Source organism: Giraffa tippelskirchi, chromosome 4, assembly GCF_054371585.1.
Source record: "Giraffa tippelskirchi isolate mGirTip1 chromosome 4, T2T-mGirTip1v1.2.pri, whole genome shotgun sequence".
Classification (NCBI taxonomy): Eukaryota; Metazoa; Chordata; class Mammalia; order Artiodactyla; family Giraffidae; genus Giraffa; species Giraffa tippelskirchi.
Window position 1 is genome coordinate 76519945 of NC_137278.1, and position 24326 is coordinate 76544270.

At 45.6% G+C, this 24326-nt stretch overlaps 1 protein-coding gene and 1 long non-coding RNA gene across 6 annotated transcripts in view; one reads left to right on the forward strand and one right to left on the reverse strand.

Annotated features, from left to right (window-relative positions):
- Nucleotides 1-24326, forward strand: part of THADA (THADA armadillo repeat containing) — a 327764-nt gene that overhangs the window by 291919 nt on the left and 11519 nt on the right. The window lies entirely within an intron of this gene.
- Nucleotides 4069-11632, reverse strand: LOC145546084 (uncharacterized). The gene is made up of 3 exons (XR_014082472.1): nucleotides 11460-11632; nucleotides 10364-10431; nucleotides 4069-4689 (listed from the first exon to the last, which is right to left on the reverse strand). It is a non-coding gene; the product is annotated as an uncharacterized LOC145546084 (long non-coding RNA).

The following is a 24326-nucleotide window of genomic DNA, read 5'->3' on the forward strand; positions in this document are numbered from 1 at the left end:
CTCAGAGCGAGAGCCTGGTCTTCCTTGACCCTGCTGCTCTTTTTTGACTTTAAGAATCCTTGTAGCAGGAGCTGGTGTAGACAGAAGAAAAGGGGAGGTGGCTCTGGTAATGACAGGGCATTTCCAGAAGTGTTTTTAATCTGTGCACACAGGAAAGGTGTGTGTGTGTGTGTGCACGCGTATGTATGTGTGTACCTTTAGATCATGAATGGGTTGGTGTGTTATAAATCTGTATGCCCTCAGGGTGGCTCTTTGTAGACAGTACACAGAAGCAGTTAGGAGGTAAGTATATCGAGAGGAGTCCTGAGGAGAGCGGGATTTCAGGAGATTATGGTCTGGCCAGTTTTCTGATGTTATCAGGATTGAGGAAGGAGGAAGTGTTCCCACCATCATCTAAGTGAAGAACTCCTCACTGTATTTCAGTAATTCAGCTTTTCCAAAGTGATTTCTCATGAGGCTTATCCCCAGGAGTGAGGGTGAAAGCATCAGGTGAGAATCAGAGACAAAGGTTGGATTTGCCGGCAGCTCACTGCCTCTGTCTTTTCCTCTCTCTCCTTGTTTCCCTCTCTACCCTCCCCCCACCTTCAGCTGAAGTACCCCAGTTACAGGAGCACAGTTACAGATCTTAGTTTGGGGCCCATCTTAAAATGGACTTTCTAAAGTATTTTCTTGGGGTTTCAGACTGGAGACAGCTGACGTATTAGCCAGGGTCTAGATTTGGCACCTGTAACAGACCCAGGTGAAAAGCAGCCTAAATGAGTGAGTGGCGTGTCTCTCCCTTCTCACAGAAAGGCTAGTGGATGGCTGTGAGGCTCCACCATCATCAGGGACCCACACTCCCTTTCTTGGTGCCCTCCCAGTCTCAGGCTCAACTGCCCCTCTCATGGTCCAAAACAGCCGTTCCGGCTCCCACTGCCACATCCACCATCCAGTGAGCCGGAGAAAGGGAGTTACATACACCACTTCCAGAGGCCTCCCCCATCAGCCAGGACTTCGTCGTGTGCCACACGGCTCGGCATAAGAGGCTCGGAAATACGACGCCTGTGCAGCTAGAAAGTCTGTTCCTATGTACTGAGGGGAAATTGATTTGGGGAGATGGGACCATCACGTCTCGCCATTTCCCATCTTCTTGTTTTCATATAGATACTAATTACTGAGTTCCTGGAAAGTTCTGGCCACTTGCTAATCTCCAGGGACACAGACATAATTAAGATAGAGCCTCTGGCCTTAAGCTATTGGGAGTTTACCCACTCTCAGGTGTTATTTATTTAAAATCAACAGGGTTTCCCTGTATTTGCATCCAAATTATTTTTTTAGCAGCTCATATGGCCAATTTTGTAAGAAAAGGAGGTTAATCAATAATCCACAGTAAGAATTTTAATCTACAATTTCTCACTGCCTTGATAAGTTTAATTGCTTACCTCTGTTACATTTCTTAGGAACGCACATCACCCAAATTGTGAACAAACTTTATTAGGAGGCAAGATTACAAGCCTTGCAATGGCAATACCCGTAGCTAGAATTTACTGGAAAAGTATCTCTTTAATGGGGAAACCAGACTTAGAAGAGACCCAAGAATTGGGAGTAGGGGAGAGAGTCCCAGGGTCATCTCTTTACATACCTCTTGCCTATTCCCTTTGTGCTTTTGCCCATATTGGTCTTGTGCCTGGTATGTCCTCATTTTGTTGTTGTTTAATTGCCAAGTCATGTCTGACTCTTCGCGACCCATGGACTATAGCCCTCTAGGCTCCACTGTCCGTGGGATTCTCCAGGCAAAAATACTGGAGTGTGTTGTATGCCCTTATCTACCAACATAAGTGGTAATGGTTCTATAAGGCCCAGCTCCAGGTCCTTCTTTCCCACAAAACCTTGTAGGCATTTGTATTCTCTTTCCTTTTGTCAGACTCACTAAGGTCTTCCATTGTTTCTTGGTTATGATCCCACCCACACCATAAACTTCTTAAGGTCAGGAGCCTTCATCAGAGCAAAAATGGGTAAACTTCTCGAGTCACTCATGTCAGGCTGACATATTGTCCTGAAACATGTTTTAGTGTTTTGGGAGTTTTTTTGAGAGAGAAATGAAGATACAAGATTTGAGGTGGGCAGCTCCCCATGGGTCAGAGTCCCCTTCGCAGCCTCATGACAAGTCCAAGGGTTCCCAGTGATCCAAACAAAGCTGGGTCTTAAGATTAGGATGGATTGGCAGGGGCTCCCCAAGCCGTCCTGTCCCGTTACACTAGAAAATGAAATTTTCCTGATCTTTTTCAAAGCCAGTCATAGAACATAGTGGTTCTGCTTCAAAGTCACCAGTGTATTACTTTTTTTTCAAAAGCAAAAGAAAGAAAAGTCAGATTCTTACCCTCTCCTCCTCCTTAATCCGTTCCAAATGAGAGCTTCGAGGAGGAAAACTCCCAAAACCTACTGTGTTCAGCAAATTGGTTTCTGCTGTGAAACGGGGCTGGGCTGGGGAATGGAGTTAGGAAAATATATGGAATGTGAAGTAAAAGATTCGGTTTGTGTTTGGAAAAGGATTCAGGTTGTTTTCAGGTTTTGAGTTACAGCTTGGGTGAGTTTGAAGAAGCAGCATTTGAGCGGCACCTCCACCCACGACCCTTACAGCCTTTGCGGGCTTTTCATTCGGTTTTTCCTACTTCAGACATCCCAGTTCAAGATGCCTGGCTTGGCAGACTGGCTGGGAACCTTCCTTCATAAATAACTCGCTGGGAAGACAGGAGTGATAACAGACTTTAAGTGGGAGTTGAACTGCCTTAAGCACTTAGGAAAGGCCATGCAGAAGTCTGGTCCAGGAACTTTCCTTGCAAAGGCACGTGAGTGCTCTTCGAGTTTTCAGTTGGGTTACTCTAATTTTATTATTCCTCTAACCTCTCTAACCAACAGGGTGATTGAGGCTCTGACTATGAGCCCTGTTTTTATTTTTCACACTCTATTTTTATACTTTGAAGCTGTGGTTAATAAAATATACACTCAGAAATGTTGGCTCTGCACCCACAAGACCCAGGAGGCTCTCCAGATGCATGGTGACAGAGTTGCTCCCAACAGGGCTCCTCCCCCAGCCCTGGCCTTTCAGGGAGGAACAGGGGACAGCAGTTGCTGGTAACAGACTGGTTCTACCATGAGCAGAATTCTGACCAAGAAGTTTACATTTGACTCTGAGAAATTGGCAGGTGTATTTTTCTAGTGGCTCCCCAAATGCCCTTGGACAGCAAGAAAATCAAACCAGTCTATCCTAAAGGAAATCAACCCTGAGTATTCATTGGCAGGATGGATGCTGAAGCTGAAGCTGCAATACTTTGGCCACCTGATGAGAAGATCTGACTCACTGGAAAAGACCCTGATGCTGGGAAAGATTGAATGCCCAAAGTAGAAGAGGGAGGCACAGGATGAGATGGTTGAATTGCATCACCGATTCAATGGACATGAGTTTGAGCAAACTCTGGGAAATAGTGAAGGACAGGGAAGCCTGGCATGCTGCTGTCGATGGGATCACAAAGAGTCGGACATGACTGAGCGACTGAACAACAACAAAATGCACAATGGGTCAGAACCCTTAAAAGCAGAAGTTCCAGTTTCAGACAAAAGATTCATTTATCTTAATGCGGACAATTTTTCTGGCCCCCATCTTCCTCACCATCCATGCAGGAGGTGTGAGCCTCAGAACACTTAGGTAAAGACAATAACAAAAAGCAGCTTCGTTTGCATATCACTGCCATTAGCCAGAAATGGTTGTCAGTTCATGTCACTCTAGAACTCAGAGACTGGGCACGAGAAATCATCCCAAGTGCCAACCATCTTGTGTTGTACTCTGTCAGTTCCAACCCCTCCCTCCATCCTCTTGCCATCTTTTTCCCCAAGCTCCTCCCTACCCTGTCCTTCCTCCAACCAGAAAACATCTAGGAATCTCCTGACACTGTTTCCACCTTGGCTCCAAGCAACGCTGGGTCTTTTTGAACAGACTTGTCCATAAATCTTAGATTGTTTTTCATCTTTGAAAAAGCCGCTTCTATCAGCAAGTCGTTATTCACATGTCAGGGGCAGGGAAAAGTTCACTGAATTTCAAACTTTAATTTCTTTTCACTCCAGTTTACATCTACTCCCCAGAAACCACAGAATTTTTTTTTTTTAATCAGTCCCAATAGCCAAGGTACCCCATGACACAGCCTGCTAGAACCAAGGCCAGCCACCTGTGTGTGGAGGAGGGCAGGGGATGAGAGAGCAAGCTTAGGTTTGCCTAAATGAGAGTGGGCTGGCTCTAACCCATGGGGAAAAATAATTTTGGCTTCTCAGAGAACAAAAAACCCACTGGTCTCACTTTAGAGTGATGGTTTGGAGAAATAGGTAATATAATGAAAAGCTCAACTTAGCTGTGACTATAAATTACAAATAGGCAATCCAGTATAATATAGCTAATGAGCTAGAATATACTTCACTTCCATGTTACAACAGCTAAAGGAGAGGTGAAGGGAGAGTGAATTTGGAACCAATGGGAAGAGAAAAGAGGAAAGGAGGAAGAGAGAAAAGAAGAATGGGGCAAAGAAACCAACTCCCACACCAGGATCCGGCTCTTCCTGTCTTTCTGCTTTGTGATCCTCAGCAGGTTGACTTTTGACCTCATGCTGGTTGTCATGGTTACAGGATGCTGTTTGAATCTCCAGATAGCTGCTCAACATTCTAGGTAGGAAAGGAAGGAGCGAGAACATACAGTTTGCTTATCATGAGGTTCTTTATCAGGAAGAAAAAAATGTTCCCAACCCCCTAACCCTAGTAGATATCTCTGCATGTCTCCCTGACTAGATCTGGGGACATGGCCATCTCAGCTACCCAGGTAGGCCGAGAGAGGAAGAATCTCGTGCAAAGGAGAATGAGATGGGGCTACATACATCACCTAGAGCTGCATGCATCACCTCCCATAACAGAATTGAATTTCTGTTAGCAAGGAAGAAGGGTAGTGGCTATTAGGTGGGCTCTAGATGAGAACTCTGTATGTCCCCTGGGAGTGCCATGACACATTAGGGGACTATAAGTGGTCCAGCGTGAAAGTGTGAGTAGGATGAGAGAGGAAGGACCAAAACTGGAGAGGTGAGGGCAAGATCTTCAAAGGCCAGGAATCCCCTGCTGATGAATTAACTCTCTTACGAGAGTCCTCCCAGGTTCTAAGTAGGAAATTGAAACGATGATGAACATTATCCAGAAGAGGGGAGGGGGCACCAGTGCCCTCTAAAGCAGCGGTTTTCACACTTCACTGTGTACACAGATGACCTCTGAGGATCTTGTGAAAATTAGCTTTTGATACAGTAGGTCTAGGATTCCACATTTTTTCATAGATTCATGGAGGGTGTTGATGTGGCTCAAGAGACCATACTCAGAGCTGTAAACCTGAAAGGGTTTTTCTTGAAAACAAATGTCCAGATGTGTTTGTTAAGCATTTTTAACATAACTGCTAATGTAACTGAAATAAGAATTAAGACTCAAATCATTAAAGAAAAAAAGACAGTTACTCCTAGATTGAGTATCCTCCCCCCCCCCACCAAAAAGGCAGCATCTGATGTAATTTTTAGAAATCTGATATCTCCATGTAACAGAAAAACCAAACCGACCATGGTTTGAACACAGTGGAAGTTCCTCTCTCTCTAGGGTTAAAGGGGTCCCCAGGGCATTGTCCAGGCTGATTGGCAGCTCTCAGTCATGAGGGACCCCCTCTGACTTCCTCTGTCTTCCTGCTCCCCTCTCCTGACATGTGGCTTCCATCCTCAAGGTCACCTCTTGGTCCCAGGCAGCTGCTGGAAGCCTCAACCCATCCTCATTCCAGATGAGAAAAAAAGGAAAGAATGAAGAACAGTAAAGCGCTCGTGCCCTTTCCCTCTTCAGGAGCCCTCCCCAAATCCCACAGAACACTCCTGTGGACCTCTCATTGGCCACACATTGATACTATGGCCATATGTAGCTGCACTGTGTGCAGAGAAGTGTTTTCTTTTGGCCTAGATGTATTACCTAGAGTTCTCTTACTGAGGAAGAAGGGAGTACCTCTAGCTGTGTCACTTTGACACGAGAGATACACCACAAATGCCATGGAATGGTTGAAAATAAAGGGATGGACATAACTATTCCAGCCAAATGGCAACCAAACAAAAGCAGAGGTGGCGATAGAAATAGTAGGCAAACTAAAATTTTGACAAAAAGTAGGAAGATGGTCGGGCTTCCCAGGTGGCTCAGTGGTTAAAAAAAAGAATTCACCTGCCAGTGCAGGAGCCACATGTTTCATTCCCGGGTTGGGAAGATCCCCTGGAAAAGAAAAGGACAACCCACTCCAGTATTCTTCCCTGGGAAATCCCATGGACAGAAGAACCTGATGGGCTATATAGTCCATGGGGTTGCAAAGAGCCGGACACGACTTAGCAACTGAACAACAGGAAAGTTGACAGAAAGGGATGCACTGGATAGTGATAAAACATGTAATGTACAAAGAAGATGTAACAGGTATAAACTTTCGTGTATCAGGCAAAATAGTATCAAAATATATATCCCCTTCAAAAAAGACATGCTATAAGAAATATTAGGGAAAAAATTGTTAAAATTACAACCAAAGTAAGATACTTTAACCTTCCTCCCTCAGAATTTATAAAGTCAAGCAGATTAAATGTGAATAAGGTTATAAAGGATTTGAATGCCATATTTAAAAGCTGGGTTATGTTGAATTTAGTAATCTGAGGACAGAAAATAAGCTCAAATCGCTACATAACATTTACAAAAGTTGATTATATTTTGAGTCATCAAGAAAATTTCAGTTGCATAAAGTAGGAACCTTTGTAGGCCACATTCTGACCAAGTTGCAAGCAAACTATAAATTTAAAATAAAAATACAACAGTAAAATACCACTTGCATATTTATACACCATCTTGTAAATAAGTTATGCCAATGACAGAAAAAAAATTTAAAACTCCTCTGAGACAGAAACACTATTTGCCTTATTTTATTTTATTTTTTAAATTTTTTGACCTCACCTCGCAGCATGTGGGATCCTAGTTCCCCGACCAGGGATCAAACACATGTCCCGTGCAGTGGAAACAGTCTTAACCACTGGACCACCAGGGAAGTCCAACTTTGCATTATTTTAGACAATTAAATTTTTATCCATAGCCTACAAAGAATTCTTTGAAAATCAATAAATGAAGATAATAGAAAAAGAGGCAAACGATTAAAACCTAGCACTTTGTGGAAGAAGAAAAAAAATAGCCATGAACAGTACACATATGGGAAAAATGGTCATCCTGATTAATGATAAAGACATGCCAAGTAGAACAACAGTGCCCTGGCATTTTCCCCATATCTTACTGGCAAAGGATAAAAAGATGGCTTTTAACCCAGGATGGCTAAGGCTATGGAGGAACAGGCATGATCATAGTTGGTGAAGACTAAATTGGTTTCAATATTATCTACAGAAATTTTAATGTATATATATATGTGTGTGTGTGTGTGTGTGTGTGTGTGTGTATACATATATATATATGTATATGTATATGTATATGTATATATAGCAATTGATCCAGTGATTCCACTTCTAGGAATTTATCCTGTAGAAACTATATGCATAAGTGCAAAGATTTATGTCCAGACTTATTCCTTTCACGCTGTTTAAAAGAAAAGCAGGAAACAAAGGAACAACCTAAACATCCATCAAAGGATTGTTGTTGTTGTTCAATCACTCAGTCATGTCCGACTCTTTGTGACGCTGTGGACTGCAGCACACCAGGCTTCTCTGTCCTTCACTATCTCCCAGAGTTTGACCAAATTCGTGTCCATTGAGTAGTTGATGCAATTCAACCATCTCATCCTGTACTTCCCTCTTCTCCTTTGGCCTTCAATCTTTCCCAGCATCAGGGTCTTTTCCAGTGAGTCAGCTCTTTGCATCAGGTGGCCAAAGTACTGGAGCTTCAGCTTCAGCATCCGTCCTTCCAATGAATACTTAGGGTTGCTTTCCTTTAGGATAGACTGGTTGGATCTCCTTGCAGTTCAGGGGACTCTCAAGAGTCTTCTCCAGCACCACAGTTCAAAAGCATCAATTCTTTAGCACTCAGCCTTTTTTAATGGTCCAACTCTCACATCCATACATGAATACTGAAAATAACCATAGCTTTGACTATATGGACTTTTGTCAGCAAAGTGATGTTTCTACTTTTTAATATGCTGTCTAGGTTGGTCATAGCTTTACTTTCAGGGAGCAAGCAAGTGTCTTTTAATTTCATGGCTGCAGTAACCATCTGCAGTGATTTTGGAGCCCAAGAAAATAAAATCTGTCACTGCTTCCACTTTTTCCCCATCTACTTGCCATGAAGTGATTAGGACTAGATACCATGATCTTAGTTTTTTGAATGTTGAGTTTTAAGCCAGCTTTTTCACTCTCCTCTTTCACCCTCATCAAGAGGCCCTTTAGTTCCTCTTCACTTTCTGCCTTTAGGATTACTTAAATAAACTTGGATATATCTCCATACCACAGGCAATTAAAAATAATGAAATAATGTAGTAAATCTATATGAACTGATATACAAAGGTATTCATGATATATCATTACCTGAAAAAAAGCACATAGCGTAAGAGAATTTATAGAATGATCCCACTTACAAATAATAATAGTTTTCTACAAATACATAATTTTTTAATGTCTAGGCCATGTAGCAGTGGTTTAGTCACTCAGTCATGGCCGACTCTTTGCAACCCCATGGACTGAAACCCACCAGGCTCTTCTGTCCATGGGATTCTCTAGGCAAGAGTCCTGGAATGGGTTGCTATACCCTTCTCCAGGGGATCTTACCAACCCAAGGGTTGAACCGGGGCCTCCTGCATTGACGATGGATTCTTTCCCAACTGAGCCACCAGGGAAGCCCTAGAAGGCCATATATTATGAATTACAGTCTCTGGAGCCTATGGGGACCTGGCAAGAAGCATGACTGCAAGAACTGGCTGGGTGTTCCATCAGAGTAAATAGGGACCATGGTGGAACGGAGCACCTGCTGCCTCAATCGTAGTGAAACATTGAGCAGTTTGGAGCAAAGTCCCATGAACCAGTGGATCAAAACCTGGGAGAGGCCACTGTTTCTGTTTCGCCCCCTGGGTCCTCTTCACCAAGCACTCAGTGAACCTGGAGCTTCCAGTTGAGGTCAGCTTCATTACGCCTCCCCTGAGCATGGTGGCCTGGGCTCAGTCATGTCCCTCGGAAAATGTTAGTGATTAAAATTGAGGTTAACGTTTTTTAGCACCCTAGATTACATACTGTGTTTTATTTTGGCTCTGCTTGTCCCTCAGTGTTCCACAAGCTCGCTCTCCACCTCAGAAATTTCAGAATCTCACGGAAGCCCCACACAGGCCGGGCTCATGGGAGCCCCACACAGGCCGGGTTACCCACAGTCCCAGTGTACCTCTGTGTACAGTTTTTAGCCTCTCTGACTCTTGGCAGGGAGAGGGGGCCACTGACACGATCTCAGCAGGAAATAGTTCAAGAAGGAGACGACTTGAGAATTGACATTTTGAATTGCTGGCTACCATCCTGCCTGGCAAAATCTCCGTGCTGCCTCACTCCTCATTTCCAAAAGTGACCTTCCACTTGATTTTTTCCCCCAACCCTCAGTGTACATATTGGCCAGGTCTTTGAGTTCTGGTCCAAAGAATAGTTTGACCTCCAGTGTAGGATTGCCAAATTTAGCAAATAAAAATACAGGACACTCAGTTAAATTTGACTTTCAAATAAACCACAAATAACTTTTTTGTGTAAGGTGCCCCGTGCAATATTTGGGACATATGTACACTGGAAAGATGTTCACTGTTTACCTAAAATTCAAATTCAACTGGACGTCCTCTGTTTAATTCACTAAGTTTTCTCCCATGGACTCTTGTGGCTCCCCCATCCCAGGACGGGGACCTGAGTATAAAGGGTAGAGATCAGTAGGAGTTGTAGGTGATAGTTACCCACGGACAAGCATTGCCCAGAGTCACTTGTCACCTCACTCCCAGAACCTACTCAGCACTCTCCTTTCTCTGCCTCCTCCCTCCCCTTGCTTGCTTCCCTGCTTCTGAGCTTGGGCCTCACTTCCTGCCCCTGGGCTTTCTCCCCTTTAGTTTGTGGCTTTCCCCTACCCTCACCTCTCCTGCTTTTCCCTCACGTTACTCTCACTGGTCCAGAACATGTAATTAAAGTTTACATATTTGAGTGTTGGTTGTACTTGCCTAAATAAGGATTTATGTTCCTTGCTGTAATTTAAATAGCAAGGGGAATTGAACTTCGTGTGTGTTTCATTTCCTTTTTATTGATAGGTGGCTTTAAGTTTATTTTTAGCTACGTGAATCACTGACCTTCACCTTGAGTGGGAAGAAAGGTCTCCCGTTTCCGGAATGAGCTCATCTGCATCTTCCTAAGGCATCTGCCAACAGGAAGGAGGAGAAGGGAATAGATAGAAGTCAGGGGACAAAAGGGGGCCCCACTATATGGACCCATGCAGGGAAGGAAGCTCAGAAGCCTCCTGTCCTGCCCCACAGCGGACCTTTTGGAATTGGACCCAGCTGCCCAGGGCAGGAGACACCTCCCTCCGCTTTGTGATGGATCACCTGACTCCTTCCCAGGACGCAGCAGCCACTAGCAGACAGTGAAGAGCACACTGGGACTCATTATTAGGGTCCCCCTGGCATTCTGCTTCTATACTCTGCCTCTCCCAATGGGAGCTGACACTTGAAGAAAGTATCTATACTGCCCCCCAAGCTCCCTCCCCCCAACCCCCAACACAGGTGAAGTCTGGGCAGTTCTCTGAGCTCCTTCTGCCTTAGACCCTCTGATTTCTAGCTGCTTCCCTGGGGGAGCTTGATTTTTGTCTTCTCCCTCATTCTCTCCCTACCTTTGTGCCTTCATTCCTGTTCTCCACCCATCAACAGAGGACTTTCCCATCTGGGAAAGACACCTTTGAAGGGCATTGCCAACTTGTGAGAGAATAGTGATCTGAGAATCAGTCACCTCTGTCCTGAACTAGTTGGCACTATTATCTTGGCCTCAGTTTTGTCTCTGTAAAATCGGGTTGATCACGTATCTCATAGCTATATTAAAATAGGAAGAGAAAAATGTCAAAAAGTGAATATTTCTGTCCTCAGTCCAAATGCTAAATGATATTTCTTTAATACTAGAAAACTAGAAATTTTGTTTGTTATAGGATCCTTTTCATGCACTCAATCAGAGAGCCTTACCACTGAATTTTGGAAGCATCTTTTCATTCCTTCGTTCCTATAGAATCGTGAACATCTGGGTGTTCTTTCCCATGTGTCTTTTCAGGCAGGGGAGAATTTAAAAAAGCATGGAAGAATAGGTCTGTCCCCCTTGACATTCCGTCTGTGTTTCACTAGAGAGCAGTTTGGCTCTTTGAAAAGTTTGACCGTTTAACAGTTTGTAAACAAGTGGAGGTACCTTCACTTTGTCAAGGAGGCAGCTACCTGAGTTTGGGGTCAACACTTGCCAAACAGCTGGAGCTATCCAAAGGTTTTGGAGGCAGATCTCTCAACTTTGATGGGAATAATTAACAAAGCCTCCTCTAACTGGAAGCCTGGTCCTGAGGGAGGCTTGAGAACCTGGACTTCCCAGAGCATGGGGGAAACGGAAGATTTGAGGCCACCACATTCCGACCCAGTACTTGGACAGAGCTTGTCTGTTCCCTAGGTTACAGCTGTGCGGGGCTTCAGTCAGAGCCCATCTCACCAGGTACCCCACTCACCTTGCAGCGCTCTTCAGTCCTTACCTTCGAAGCAGCCCCACCGCCCGGGACCAACAATAAAAGTCAGCCATACCCATGGAAATTCATGTGGGGGAGAGAAGGCAGATCAAAGCCTCTGTAACCCAAGAATTCCTCAGCAGCTCGGAGTCCCTTAATAATTATGGTTTGGAGATTTGCCAGAAAGCAAAACCACTTAGCATGCCGGGTTTAACAATGAACGTTTTCTGTGTTTGCAGTAGCCTCTGTGCAGAGCAAATAGGCACCTTGAACAAAGGGTAGGATATTTGTGTGTGTATATAAAATAACCTGAACTGCCTTCCCCTGGAGTGCGTCTGCACGGAAGAATGCAGCACTCCACTCTGTGCTGGTACCTGTTTTATGAGTAAAGTGGAGAAAGGCTACACGTCCTGCCCCCATCTCCACCTCTGTGTGTTAAAAACAAAAACCTCTGTTTAACTTGGAATTTTCCAGACTTATTGAATAAGCCAGATTTTTTTTTTCGTTGGGTCGGTTTTAGATTTTGGAGTTTTAGATTCTGTTTTGAATGTCTGCTAACCTTCTGAAAAACCAATGCACATCCCAAGGGAAACTGGGAAATGATGGCCAAAGAGGGTAGGAAGCAGGGATTTAGACCAGTGGGAAGATGGAAAAAACAAGTCCCAAGCCCTGAGTGGGGTGACGAACAGGATTGCTGGAACTCAGGTCTGGACAGCAGTCTGGTGAACCCCCTCCTTGGACCCTGTGTCATTGTTTGTCCAGTTAGTCATTTATTCGACAAACATTTGTTATTGGGGGAAATTGGAGAAGAATGGCTTCTTGGGTGAAAGTCTGTTAGAGCTGAAGTTTTACAATTTGAGTGAGAGAAAATGGAAAAGATGGGAAACATTCCAGAAAGACAGAGATGGCCAAGTATGAGGCACATTCAGGAAAGGAATAAATTAGTATACAAGCCTTCATATTCGAGTAGGGGAGTAAGGTGGGGCAGCGGAGGATGTTTGGCTCAAGCAAGACTCTTGCACATGCAGAGGACAGAAAGTCTGATCCAACCCGCTCCAGCCCAGGGTGGAGCACACTGGGTCTTGTAACTGAGAGTTCCAGGGGGAGGGGGCTGGCTTCAGACACGGCATAGATCAAGGGCTCAGACAGGGTCCCAGGGACCTGGTTTCTCATCATTTTTCTTCTCTGCTCTTAGGCTGTTTCTGTTTTCAGATAAGCTCTCACTTCCCTTGGAGTTCTAAGATGGCTGCAGCAGCGCTAGCCTTTGCATCTTCATTTATTCAAGGCCTGTATCAGTAATGTCTCTTCACTTTTAAATGCTTTCTTTCTGTTTGGCCGTGGCGTGAGGCTTGCAGGATCTTAGTCCTCGCCCAGGGATCGAACCCGCACCCTTGCAGTGCAACTGGTCTTAACCACTGGACCACCAAGGAAGTCCCTAAATGCTTTTTTAATGACTGTAGTTGGGTTCCAGGCCCATCCTGGAACTAATCTCTGAGGCCCAGAACATGATGCCCTGAGTGGCTTAGGCCTGGGGCAGGTGCCCATTCCTGGAACAGGAGTGGGAGGTGTCAGCCATGCCCAGGCCATGTGGACTAAAGGCATGGAAGGGCTGACTCTCCAGAGAAGATCAGGTACAGCTATCCAGAGAAGGTGAATGGCAGCCAGGCCACAAAACAGCACATGTCACTGAAACCCGGAGTGCCAGGGCAAAGGATCTGGATGTCATTTGCACCAGAGAACCAGTAAAAATTTTTGAACAAGTAAGTAACATGATCAGAGCTATACATTAAAGTTAATTCAGCTACAGTTTAATAGCTGCCATGTGCTTGGCACATGGTAGGGGCTCAATAAATATATTTGGAAAGAGAGAGATAAATGGATGAATGGGGGTGGGGAGAGAGAAATGAAAGTTGGGAGCATCCATCAGAGGCCATTGTAATGGTGTGGGAGGGGAGCTAGCAAAAGAAGTTAACAAAGCCCCATCAAGAAAACCAAGAAGTTCTGTCATCAGGAAACCCACATAAGGAAAAATTCAAGAGGGCGAGGTTGGACAGCTGTGCCAATCACCATCAAAAGGTCAGGTCAAGGAGTATAAGGATTGAGGAAATGTCGTGAGTGAGTGTTGAGAGAGAAGGTCCAGTGGTGGGAAGGTCAGAAGCTAGCTTCAAGGAGTTTAAAAGTAAGTACACTGTGAAACGGGCTTCCCAGGTGGCTCAGTGGTAAAGAATCTGCCTGCAATGCAAGCAGACCTGGGTACAATCCCTGTGTTGGGAAGATCCCCCGGAGCAGGAAATGGCAACCCACTCCAATATTCTTGCCTGGAGAATCCTATGGACAGAAGAGCCTGGTGGGCTACAGTCCATGGGGTCACAAAGAGTTAGACGTGCAGGTGCACACTCTGTAATATTATCTATCTTCCTTCCAACTCAAAAACAACAACAAAAAATGCTCCTTAACCTCCACTCATTCTTCACACAGCACCTTATGCCAGCCCTGTGACCTGTCTTCAGCCATAGTGCCCTTTTCTCCTCTGCATCTTTCTGTTCTCCTTCTCCCTCTCTAGGCTGTCTCTCATGTAAATATTGACATTACTCCCTTGTCCTAAAACCACATTTCCTAGACCCGGCTCTGCCTTCAAGCTAACGTTTCAAAAGAATCATTAAAGAAATTTTGAAGTTGGGGGCCGACAGAAGTTTGAGCTTATGTTGAATCTCTTCTGTAGAAGATAAGATTATCTATAAGAATGAATGGTTAGGGAGTAGAAAATAGGGACAGGGAGATGGTTGAAGCAGTTTATATAGAAGTTCAGCCAGAAATCACCAAAAAATAAGTGAAAGAATAGCCAGGGATGAGAGGGCAGCAAGAGGACAGCTGAGATTAAAAAGCATCAGTGGGGACTTCCCTGGTGGTCCAGTGATTAAAACTCTGAGCTTCTGCTTCTGGGGGTACAGGTTCCATTCCTGGTCAGGGAACTAAGATCCTGCACGTTCAGTTCAGTTCAGTTCAGTCTCTCAGTCGTGTCCGACTCTTTGCGACCCCATGAATTGCAGCACGCCAGGCCTCCCTGTCCATCACCAACTCCCGGAGTCCACCCAAACCCATGTCCATCGAGTCGGTGATGCCATCCAACCATCTCATCCTCTGTCGTCCCCTTCTCCTCCCGCCCCCAATCCTACCCAGCATTAGGGTCTTTTCCAATGAGTCAACCCTTCGCATGAGGTGGCCAAAGTATTGGAGCTTCAGCTTCAACATCAGACCTTCCAATGAACACCCAGGATTGATCTCTTTTAGGATGGATTGATTGGATCTCCTTGCAGTCCAAGGGACTCTCAAGAGTCTTCTCCAACACCACAGTTCAAAAGCATCAATTCTTTGGCACTCAGCTTTCTTCACCATCCAACTCTCACATCCATACATGACCACTAGAAAAACGATAGCCTTGACTAGACGGACTTTTGTTGGCAAAGTAATGTCTCTGCTTTTAAATATGCTATCTAAGTTGGCCATAACCTTCCTTCCAAGGAGTAAGCGTCTTTTAATTTCATGGCTGCAATCACCATCAGCAGTGATTCTGGAATCCAAAAAAATAAAGTCTGACACTGTTTCCACTGTTTCCCCATCTATTTCCCATGAAGTGATGGGACCAGATGCCATGATCTTAGTTTTCTGAACATTGAGCTTTAAGCCAACTTTTTCACTCTCCTCTTTCACCTTCATCAAGAGGCTCTTTAGTTCTTCTTCACTTTCTGCCATAAGGGTGGTGTCATCCACATATCTGAGGTTATTGATATTTCTCCCGGCAATCTTGGTTCCAGCTTGTGTTTCTTCCAGCCCAGCGTTTCTCATGATGTACTCTGCATATAAGTTAAATAAGCAGGGTGACAATATACAGCCTTGACGTACTCCTTTTCCTATTTGGAACCAGTTCCTGCATGTTACACGGCCAAAAAATAGAGCATGAATGCATAGAGAGCCTAAAGAGCATCCTGCGTCTTTCCAGTGCAAATCAGTGGCTCACAGTGGAACAGTAGATAGGTTTGGGAAGAGATGGTTATAGAGCACTGTTGAGCCTGAAACAAGATCAAGTTGATAAGGGAGATGGGTCAAGGAAGAGCATCCCAAACCCAGAGAGCCCAGGATATACATAGAGAGACAAGTGACGGCCTGAGAGAAGGGCAGGGTCAAGATGTGGTCAAGATTAGGGTGAAAAGGTAGTTCCAGTGGAAGAATTAGAAGGTTAAACCATTGTTTTAGGGATATCAGAGAGGCCATACAGTGTAGGAGCCACAGTGGATAGATTATGGTATTTAAATCCCATATCCTCACCCGTGTCTCTGCTTACGTCATTTCTAAAATGGGGCTCATAAAACCTTCAAAAGATCATTGTAATGAATACACATGTGATTAACTTATATGAAGCACTTATGATAGTGCTTATACATAATGAGTGCTTCATAAATGTTAGCGATGATGATATTCGTTTAAAAGTGACAAAAAAGCTTAGAATTTAAGATCTTGAAGTCAAAACCATTCTAAGCAATGGCAAGGTCTCAGATGCTATCATGGTTGTTGGGAGTTCAGTGAAAAGGGAAATGGAGAGTATTGGAATTAAAAAGGATCAAGAATGGCGAAACCAAATACTGGGAGGGATATCTTTATGGATGTGGATGTCACCAGTGGAGTGGCAGTGACTCTGTGTCATTGAGAAAGGCCAGGTCTCTACTTATAAGGTTCACAAGAACAGGGAGGTGGTTAGTATGGACCTCAAAAGAAGAGAGATTGTTGAGTGAGAAGGAGGCAAGACTTATCTAGAAGTGACAGAAGCCATGGGCTGATCTGTCCACATCAGAGACAGGAAATGAAGAGCCTCTTCTGGAAAGCTAGGAGCATGGCACCTTCTGCCAGGAGGAGAAAGAAGCAAGGGAAGGGTGAGAAATGTGGAGAATTTGCTCACAGTAGAGCAGGTTTTGATTGAGAAGAGCTTCAAAAAGGCTTTTAAGAAAAACCATTCCCCGAGTCTGGGGGCATATCTGAATCAGGCATAAGGGTAGGGAAGGAAGTGGAAAGGAGGTTCTGGCCAAAATTCCTGTGAAAGCCTGGAGAAGGAGGCTCAGTTCCTTGCCTTGACTGTGAGATGTGTGACCTCAGACAAGGTGGCTCAGGACTGCGAGCTGTGCCCCAGAGCCGGACCCCACTCCCTGATGGCCCACCCACATCCCTGGGGAGGGGGGGTCTCCAGTTCTGCATGTATTTCCCAGCTCAGTGCTGCTGGGCCCTCTGACAGAGAGAGGGACCGGGAGAGCTGGGATTGGGGGGCTTCTGTCTTTAGAGAGAGGACAAATGGCTTTTAAAGAGAAGGAAACAGGACACCAGCAAGCTTCGTGGCTATGTTCTCTTCCAAGAGCGCTGCTCTGTAATGTAATTGTATTCAGACATTTTTTTTACGTGACATCAGGGAATAGCCTCCCTTAAAAGCTTTCATGAAAAAGCATGACTATAAAACAGACTCAGGCAATGAAATGGAAGCCAGACGAATGGGTCTGTGTAATTTGGGTAAAGAGACTTCTCCTTATAGCTTTGTGACCTGATCTTGTCTCTGTGCATAAAACTCTACTTCACGGGCTCCGCTTACATACGAGTCTTACCTGGCAGGTGCTTCTAGATGTGAAATGTCTTGCTTTATTACCAGACATGATGAGGTATAGGAAAACAAGACTTCCCTCCTCAGTGGCCACTCAGACCACCCTCCTGGGCTTGCTTGCAGCCTTTCTAGTCCTCTAAGCCCTAAATCTCTGTCCCTGTGTGAGCCAGTACCCTCAGGGGGAGGGAGAGCTGGCCTCTCTTCCCTCTTTGCCCTTTTAATCCCTATGCATACCCTAATCTATCCATCTACCCCTCATGCCCTGAGCAGGCGGGCACATTTCTTTGGGAAATATGTCCTAGGGAGCAGTACTCATTGAAGAGCCCCATTCTCACTCATCCCTTTTATTTAAAGCCACAGAGGTACGGAAGTCAATTACCCACCATCCTCTGTCCTTGGCACACCCTCTGGCTCCATCCCCAGTCTTTGCTGTTTCAGATTTTTTTTTTTTTAATTAAAGTGAAATTCACATAACATACAATTAACCATTTTAAAGTATACTGTTCAGTGGCATTGAGTAATTCATAATATTGTGCAACCATCTCCACCCTCTGGTTTCAGAACATTGTCATCACTCCCCCCAAAAAATCCCATATCCATTAAGCAGTCACTCCCTATCGTAACCTCCCCTCCCAGCTCCTTGCAACCACTAATCTGCTTTCTGTGTCTATGAATTTTCCTATGCTGGATATTTCATATAAATGGAATCATATATGACCTTTTATGCCTGCCCTTTTCTCTAGGCATAATGTTCACTGGGGGCTTCCCTGGTGGCTCAGATGGTAAAGAATCTGCCTGCAGTACAGGAGACCTGGGTTTGGTCCCTGAGTTGGGAAGATCCCAAATTTTTAATCTGAATTATACCAGCATTCCCTGAACATTCATTGGATGGACTGACGCTGAAGCTGAAGCTCCAATACTTCAGCCACCTGATGCAAAGTGCCAACTCATTGCAAAAAACTCTGATGTTGGGAATGATTGAAGGCAAGAGGTAAAGGGGGTGACAGAGAATGAGATGGTTGGATGGCATCACTGACTCAGTGGACATGAGTTTGAGCAAACTCAGGGAGATAGTGAAGGACAGAGAAGCCTGGCGTGCTGCAGTCCATGGGGTCACAGAGAATCAGACATGACTTAGTGACTGAACAACAACAACGATACCAACATTAATAAATTTTCATCAAGAAATTATTTTCCAGTGTAACTCCATCAAGCCAGTTTAATACCTTGATGAATTTTCTGTATAGAGCAGTTACAATTTTCTAATGTTCTCCCTTATTTTCTTAAGAATCAACTCTTCTACCTATATATTTGGCAATGAAGGTTTGCTTTTTTAGTCAAAAATTTTAGTAAGAGTTTTACCATACCTGGTTTTGTTTGTTTCCACCAAGTCACATTTTCCCCCATAGTTGTTGTTATTATCATTGTTTGCCATTTTCAATGTCACAAACAAAATGACTTCTTTGGTCGGTTATTATTAATTTTATCTTGTGCTATTTAGCCATTATCAGTTTAGTTTTATGTTGATTGTTTTTACCAGTAACATTCATAGCAAGATCAAAACATCCTCAAGGTCAAAAACAACCTGCTTCTTCCCAGAGTACCTCCTCCTCTTAATCCCGCCTCCCACCCTCCCCATGGAAGAGCTGATACTGAAAGCAAAGGAGCTGTTCTAAGCAGTGGCCTCTAGGGTGTCAAAACCCTTAAGACCCAGACGCTCTTCCTAGCAGCTCATTTAAATCCATCCTGCCAGCAGTTTGATCTTTCTCCTTTTTAGTTGCTCAAAACCCAGAGCCTGTAGTCTCTTGAATGATCATCGCTTCCTTGGCTTGTTCTTAAAAAGGGAGGTTTTCTGTGGCCTCTCCCTTCCCTTCTCTCCCCTTCCCCAGGCTTTTCCAACCTCAGCCTCATCTCCCCAGCCCAGGGTCTTGGCAGCAGGCAGTTCTGATGCCTTTGGGAGCTGGACAGTACTTCCAGGGAGGGTGTTGGGAAATGTTGGTCACAGATAGGAAAGTCCTTGGGTGACCTGGGAGTGAACCCAATTTCAAGACACAAAATCCCCAGGAACTTTGAAATCACAGGCACTTATATTTTGAGCAGTGTTTATAGATCTTGAAATCACTTTGTGAGTTTAGGAGTCATTTGTTCGTTGTTTTGTAAAGAATCCTCCTGCAATGCAGGAGACCTGGGTTTGATCCCTGGGTCGGGAAGATCCCCTGCAGAAGGGAATGGCAGCCCACTCCAGTATTCTTGCCTGGAGAATTCCATGGACAGAGGAGCCTGGTGGGCTACAGTCCATGGGATCATAAAGAGTCAGACATGACTGAGCAACTAACACTTTCACTTTTCACTTTTGCTCATTGTATTACCAAGGACTCTCTTTGTTCTGTTTAGAGTCATAAAAGCCTGAGAATGAGGAGTGGACATCTAAAGAGGAGCTTTCTGGATTTGGGAGAAGGCAGGAGGTGATAGTGGGAAGGTTCTCAGGAGAGAAAAATGACCATGCTGAATGTTTCTTTTTTTTAAATGTAGCTGTTTGTTTGACTGCACTGGGTCTCAGTTGTGGGATCTTTGATCTTCATCATAGCGCATGGGATCTAGTTCCCTGGGATCAAACCCAGGTCCTCTGCATCGGGAGCTCAGAGTCTTAGCCTCAAGACCACCAGGGAAGTTCCACCACCCTCGATGTTTCTATTTCAAATTTCTAGTCTTTAGATACACACCCAGACCATCCTCATCCTCCACCTCGCATGTCCCAACAGTGTTTTAGGGGAGCTGGGCAACCCCCCATCTGAGGGCCAGAGAAGCCTCACAAAGAATTCAGAAGGAGCTAGTCAGTCCTGAGCACTCAGGCTGAGAAGAAATTCCCTGTAAGAGAAAGAAATTCCAACAGTGAAATAAAGCAGAGAAAACTAGAGTAATTTCAGGGAAAGGCAAAGGGAAATTGCAAGGTCCAAGCTGGTGAGTGAGACATGTGGAATGTACCTGCAGAGCCACTGAACTCTGCCCAGGCAGAGGAAGAGGAGGCTGCTGGAAGAAGGGATCTCAGGTTGCCCAACCTCTCCCCACCCCCCAAAAGGACTTGCCAATCTCTAGACATCCTCATTGTACACCTGCTTCCATCAAAGTCTCTCCTGTTTGCCCTCACTGGCTCTCTAGGCAGAGAGAGAGGGAGGTGGGTGTCAGATTGCCCCTTCTGGGAGGAGAGCTTTGGGGTGAGTGACAGTGTAGAGAGGATAAAACAAACAAGGTGCTCACTTTCCCCGAAGAGGTGGAGGTGATTGCCCACTTTGTGAGACTCAGCAGAGTGAAACCAACAAGGAGCAGGCTGAGTTCAGGGGATGCTGGAGAGGGCCTGGTTCACCTGGAGACCAGAGACTGACTTAGCACATTTCATAGGAGGGGCGTGGCATGATTTGTCCTCACTGAACGGAGGAATGCCAAGTGTGGGCCCGGTGCTATCATGCAGAGCCTCTCTGGTCTGGATCCAACTCATTCTTCTCCCTGTGGCCCTGTCACCCACCAGGGCCCCAGGGACACGCCTTGGTTACCCTGCTCTGGAAGAGCCACGGACAAAGCCCGTGTGTGACTTACTCTTCCTGCTGACCTTGGGAGGTCACCACAAGAAACAGGACTGAGTATCACACACAGAACTGCAGTCCCTGGAAAGGAGAGGCAGTGGGGGCCGCTCCCCTCTCCTCAAGATGCAAGCCTCTACGAGGACCAGGTCTGGTCCACAGCGTTGCTGCCTGAGGGTGATATTTGTTTGAATCCATGTCTTATTCTTTGGTGTGGTTAGAAGTGAACAAACGCAAGTATTTTTATAAGCTTTGAGCCAAGGACACTGTTAACCAGCTGTAATTTATCAACCCCTAGTTGGTAAAGTGTAGCCCTACTGAATAACTGCACGCTTTTAGGAAATGCTTATTTGTTTTCATTCATGTTGACTATATCCATTTTTTAAATGGGGGTGAGGGGAGGAAAATACATACATATGGGCTTCCCAGGTGGCGCTAGTGGTAAAGAACCCGCCTGCCAATGCAGGAGACATAAGAGGTGCATGTTCGATCCCTGGGTCAGGAAGATCCCCTGGAGGAGGGCATGGCAACCCACTCCAGTATTCTTGCCTGAGGAATCCCCAAGGACAGAGGAGCCTGGTGGACTACAGTCCACAGGGTCACAAAGAGTTGGACAAGACTGAAATGACTTAGCACTCAGGCATACATACATACATACATGTATATATATTTACCCAGTGATTTGAGGTGGACCCACATATTCTAAAGTGTAGTTTTTGTAACTTTAAAAATAAAGGTTTTTAAATATATGTATCTTTTTTTTAAAATGGAAACAAAGAATTTGTTGCAGTATTTCTGGTTTCACAATAGGTCACCAGGAAATGTGTGTATCAGGCACGACTGTATCTGTGGGGATCTCCATCTTTGGGAACTGGGTCCATAGGAACTTTTGGGAACCCAGGCCCTCTGTTCCATATGAAAATAGCTAGAAAGTTAAGAAAAAGCAAATTACTAATACTTGAAAGATTTTTTTTCCCCGAACTATTTTTAGAACTTCAAATGATGGTATTTTTATCCTTTCCCTTCAGAACTGGAAAATATTTCCACTTCCAGACAGAAAGGGCTCTGTAGCAGGCTGTTTGTCTCACGTGACTGAGTTCCATGTGCTGCCCCACCTCTGCCCAGAGAGCTGGGAGTGAAGGGTGGGCCTAGGGATTGCCTTCCAGAAAAGGGAGATGAGGAGGTGAGGTCCTCCTTGTCTCCCCCAAATAGAGAATCAGGCCTCTGGTTCCTGATGAACACTTAGAGTTCCATCCCTCCCTCCCTCCATTTACTTGCAGAGACTTCACAGAAGGGACTGTGCAGTTGTGCAGGGTTTGGGAAGGTTAAAGCAGGGTTTCTCAGTCTCAGCACAGTCGACATTTCAGAGAGGGGGCTGTCCTGGGCATTATGCGATGTTTAGCAGCATTCTTGGCCTCTACCCAGCACATGCCAATAGCACCCCCTCCTTTGAATTGTGACAACCAAAAATGAGTTGGGTCCTGAGGGCCAAGAAGGCCTGGCTAAGTCAAGATGAGGAACATCTGTCAGACAGGGAATGATGAGGAAACAAAGCCATGAGAGGTGGAGGGAAAGGGACGTGGGGCTGGTGTGAGGAGAGGCCTTTGGTCATGTGTCTCGTCTATAAGATAAGGGGCTGGCTGGAGGCCTGCTGCCCTCATGGGTAACCTAGTGTCAGCATCACAAGCCCACATGCCTGCAGGGGTGAAGTGGGAGGCAGTATGGTGGTCCCAGCAGGACACACAGATGCCTCCTGTAGTGCGCGGCCACTTCTCTGCTCCAGGCAGCACATTAAACTACAGACCTAGAGATACTAAGTTCCAATTTTCTGAATTTTCAAAAGATGCTGGACATGTGGATTTTTATGAAAAATCTCCCTGGTTTTTAAAAAACCTTATGAGCTATTCCAAACCTGTGTGAAGACCCAATAGTCCATCTGCACCCCTGCCAAGTACTTCTGCTGGGTCCCTTGGGGCCTGGGAACCCCTGAGCTGTGTGCCTTTGATTGGGTTCTGCCTCCACGTGTCCTGTCTTTTAAACAATGGTTTCCAGGGCTTAAGAAACCAAAAGAAAAAGAAGTAGGAGGGAGAGGGGTCTACCTGGGCCAGCTGAAGTCTGAGTTCCTGGCCAGACTTAGTACCATGGGCAGGTTGGGAGTGAGAGGAGGGGCTGGCTGTCATCCAGGGCACGACCTCCAGCAGTGGATGCGTGGGCAGTGGTCTCAGTTTCTGCTGGGCTGCCCTTGGGAGCACCAACCGGCACATGGGCTTCTTCTTCTTTGATGAAATTTTCAAAATATTCAGATAAAGAACAGAGACTAATACCACAGATACCATGTTCCCCGACCCAGATTTCCTGCTCGGTTCATCAGAGCCACCGGAGGGGCCAACCTGTCTCTGTTCCTTAGGACAGAACCTTCCTCTGGGTCATTTGTCTGAGGTTGGGCGCATGTGAGAGCTCTGTTACATGGTAAAGTCTGAGATGATGACCTCTGATGGTTTAGGAAGTTCTCTCACTGACTGAGGTGCCTGGAAGTCCCACCTCTGAGCCCTGGCTACTGGAGAGCGGAGAACCTGGGCTCTAGGAGTCAAGAGTCAGCCGAGGCAGGGGCCAGTGAGGCTGCTGGAGCCCCTGCAAGAGTTGAATGAATGGCAGAGTCAGCAGCTGAGCCAGGCTTTGGTCCCATGGTTGTTTCTCGTGACTAGTTACAATACTGGCTCTTGACCTCCTCAGGGGATGTGAAGAAATCCATGGAGAAGACTGGAAATGAGGAAGCTGGTCTGGAAACAGCCTGATGAAGCCTTAAAATATTTTCACTCAGAAGAAAGAAAGCCCAGTTGTACTCACTCAGCTCTGCTCACCCCCCTCCCCCACCACCAAACGTGCCCTAGGCTGTCTGCCCCTCCACCTTCACCTCCAGCTCCCCCAAACCTCCCTCCTCAACAGGCCGGTCCAATCTCCCTCCTCCTCCTCTTCATCCCAGCTGTGCTTGTCCTCTGACCCTCATCTGCACAAGTTTCTCCTCCCTGAAGCTCCCCCTTCTCCCACCCCGCACTCTTTTTTCCCTTTTCTGTCCTTTCATTACGGCTAGTAATGGTATAATCAGTCCGTGTCGTGCACCATCTTGGACTATTTCCTGACACTTCATATGTGTCAGCGTGCCTCTGACTAAACTGTTTGCTCTCTGAGAGAAGGGCCTGAAATTCTCCTCATGTTTCTCACAGCTTCCCCCTCCCTTCCCCATCCCCACAACAAAACCCCTATCTGGTGATCAACAAGTACTTGTAGGGAGATAAAAGCTTGAATTGATGGGTCAATGGGTGGTGAGGGGAGTTGGGTGGATGGCA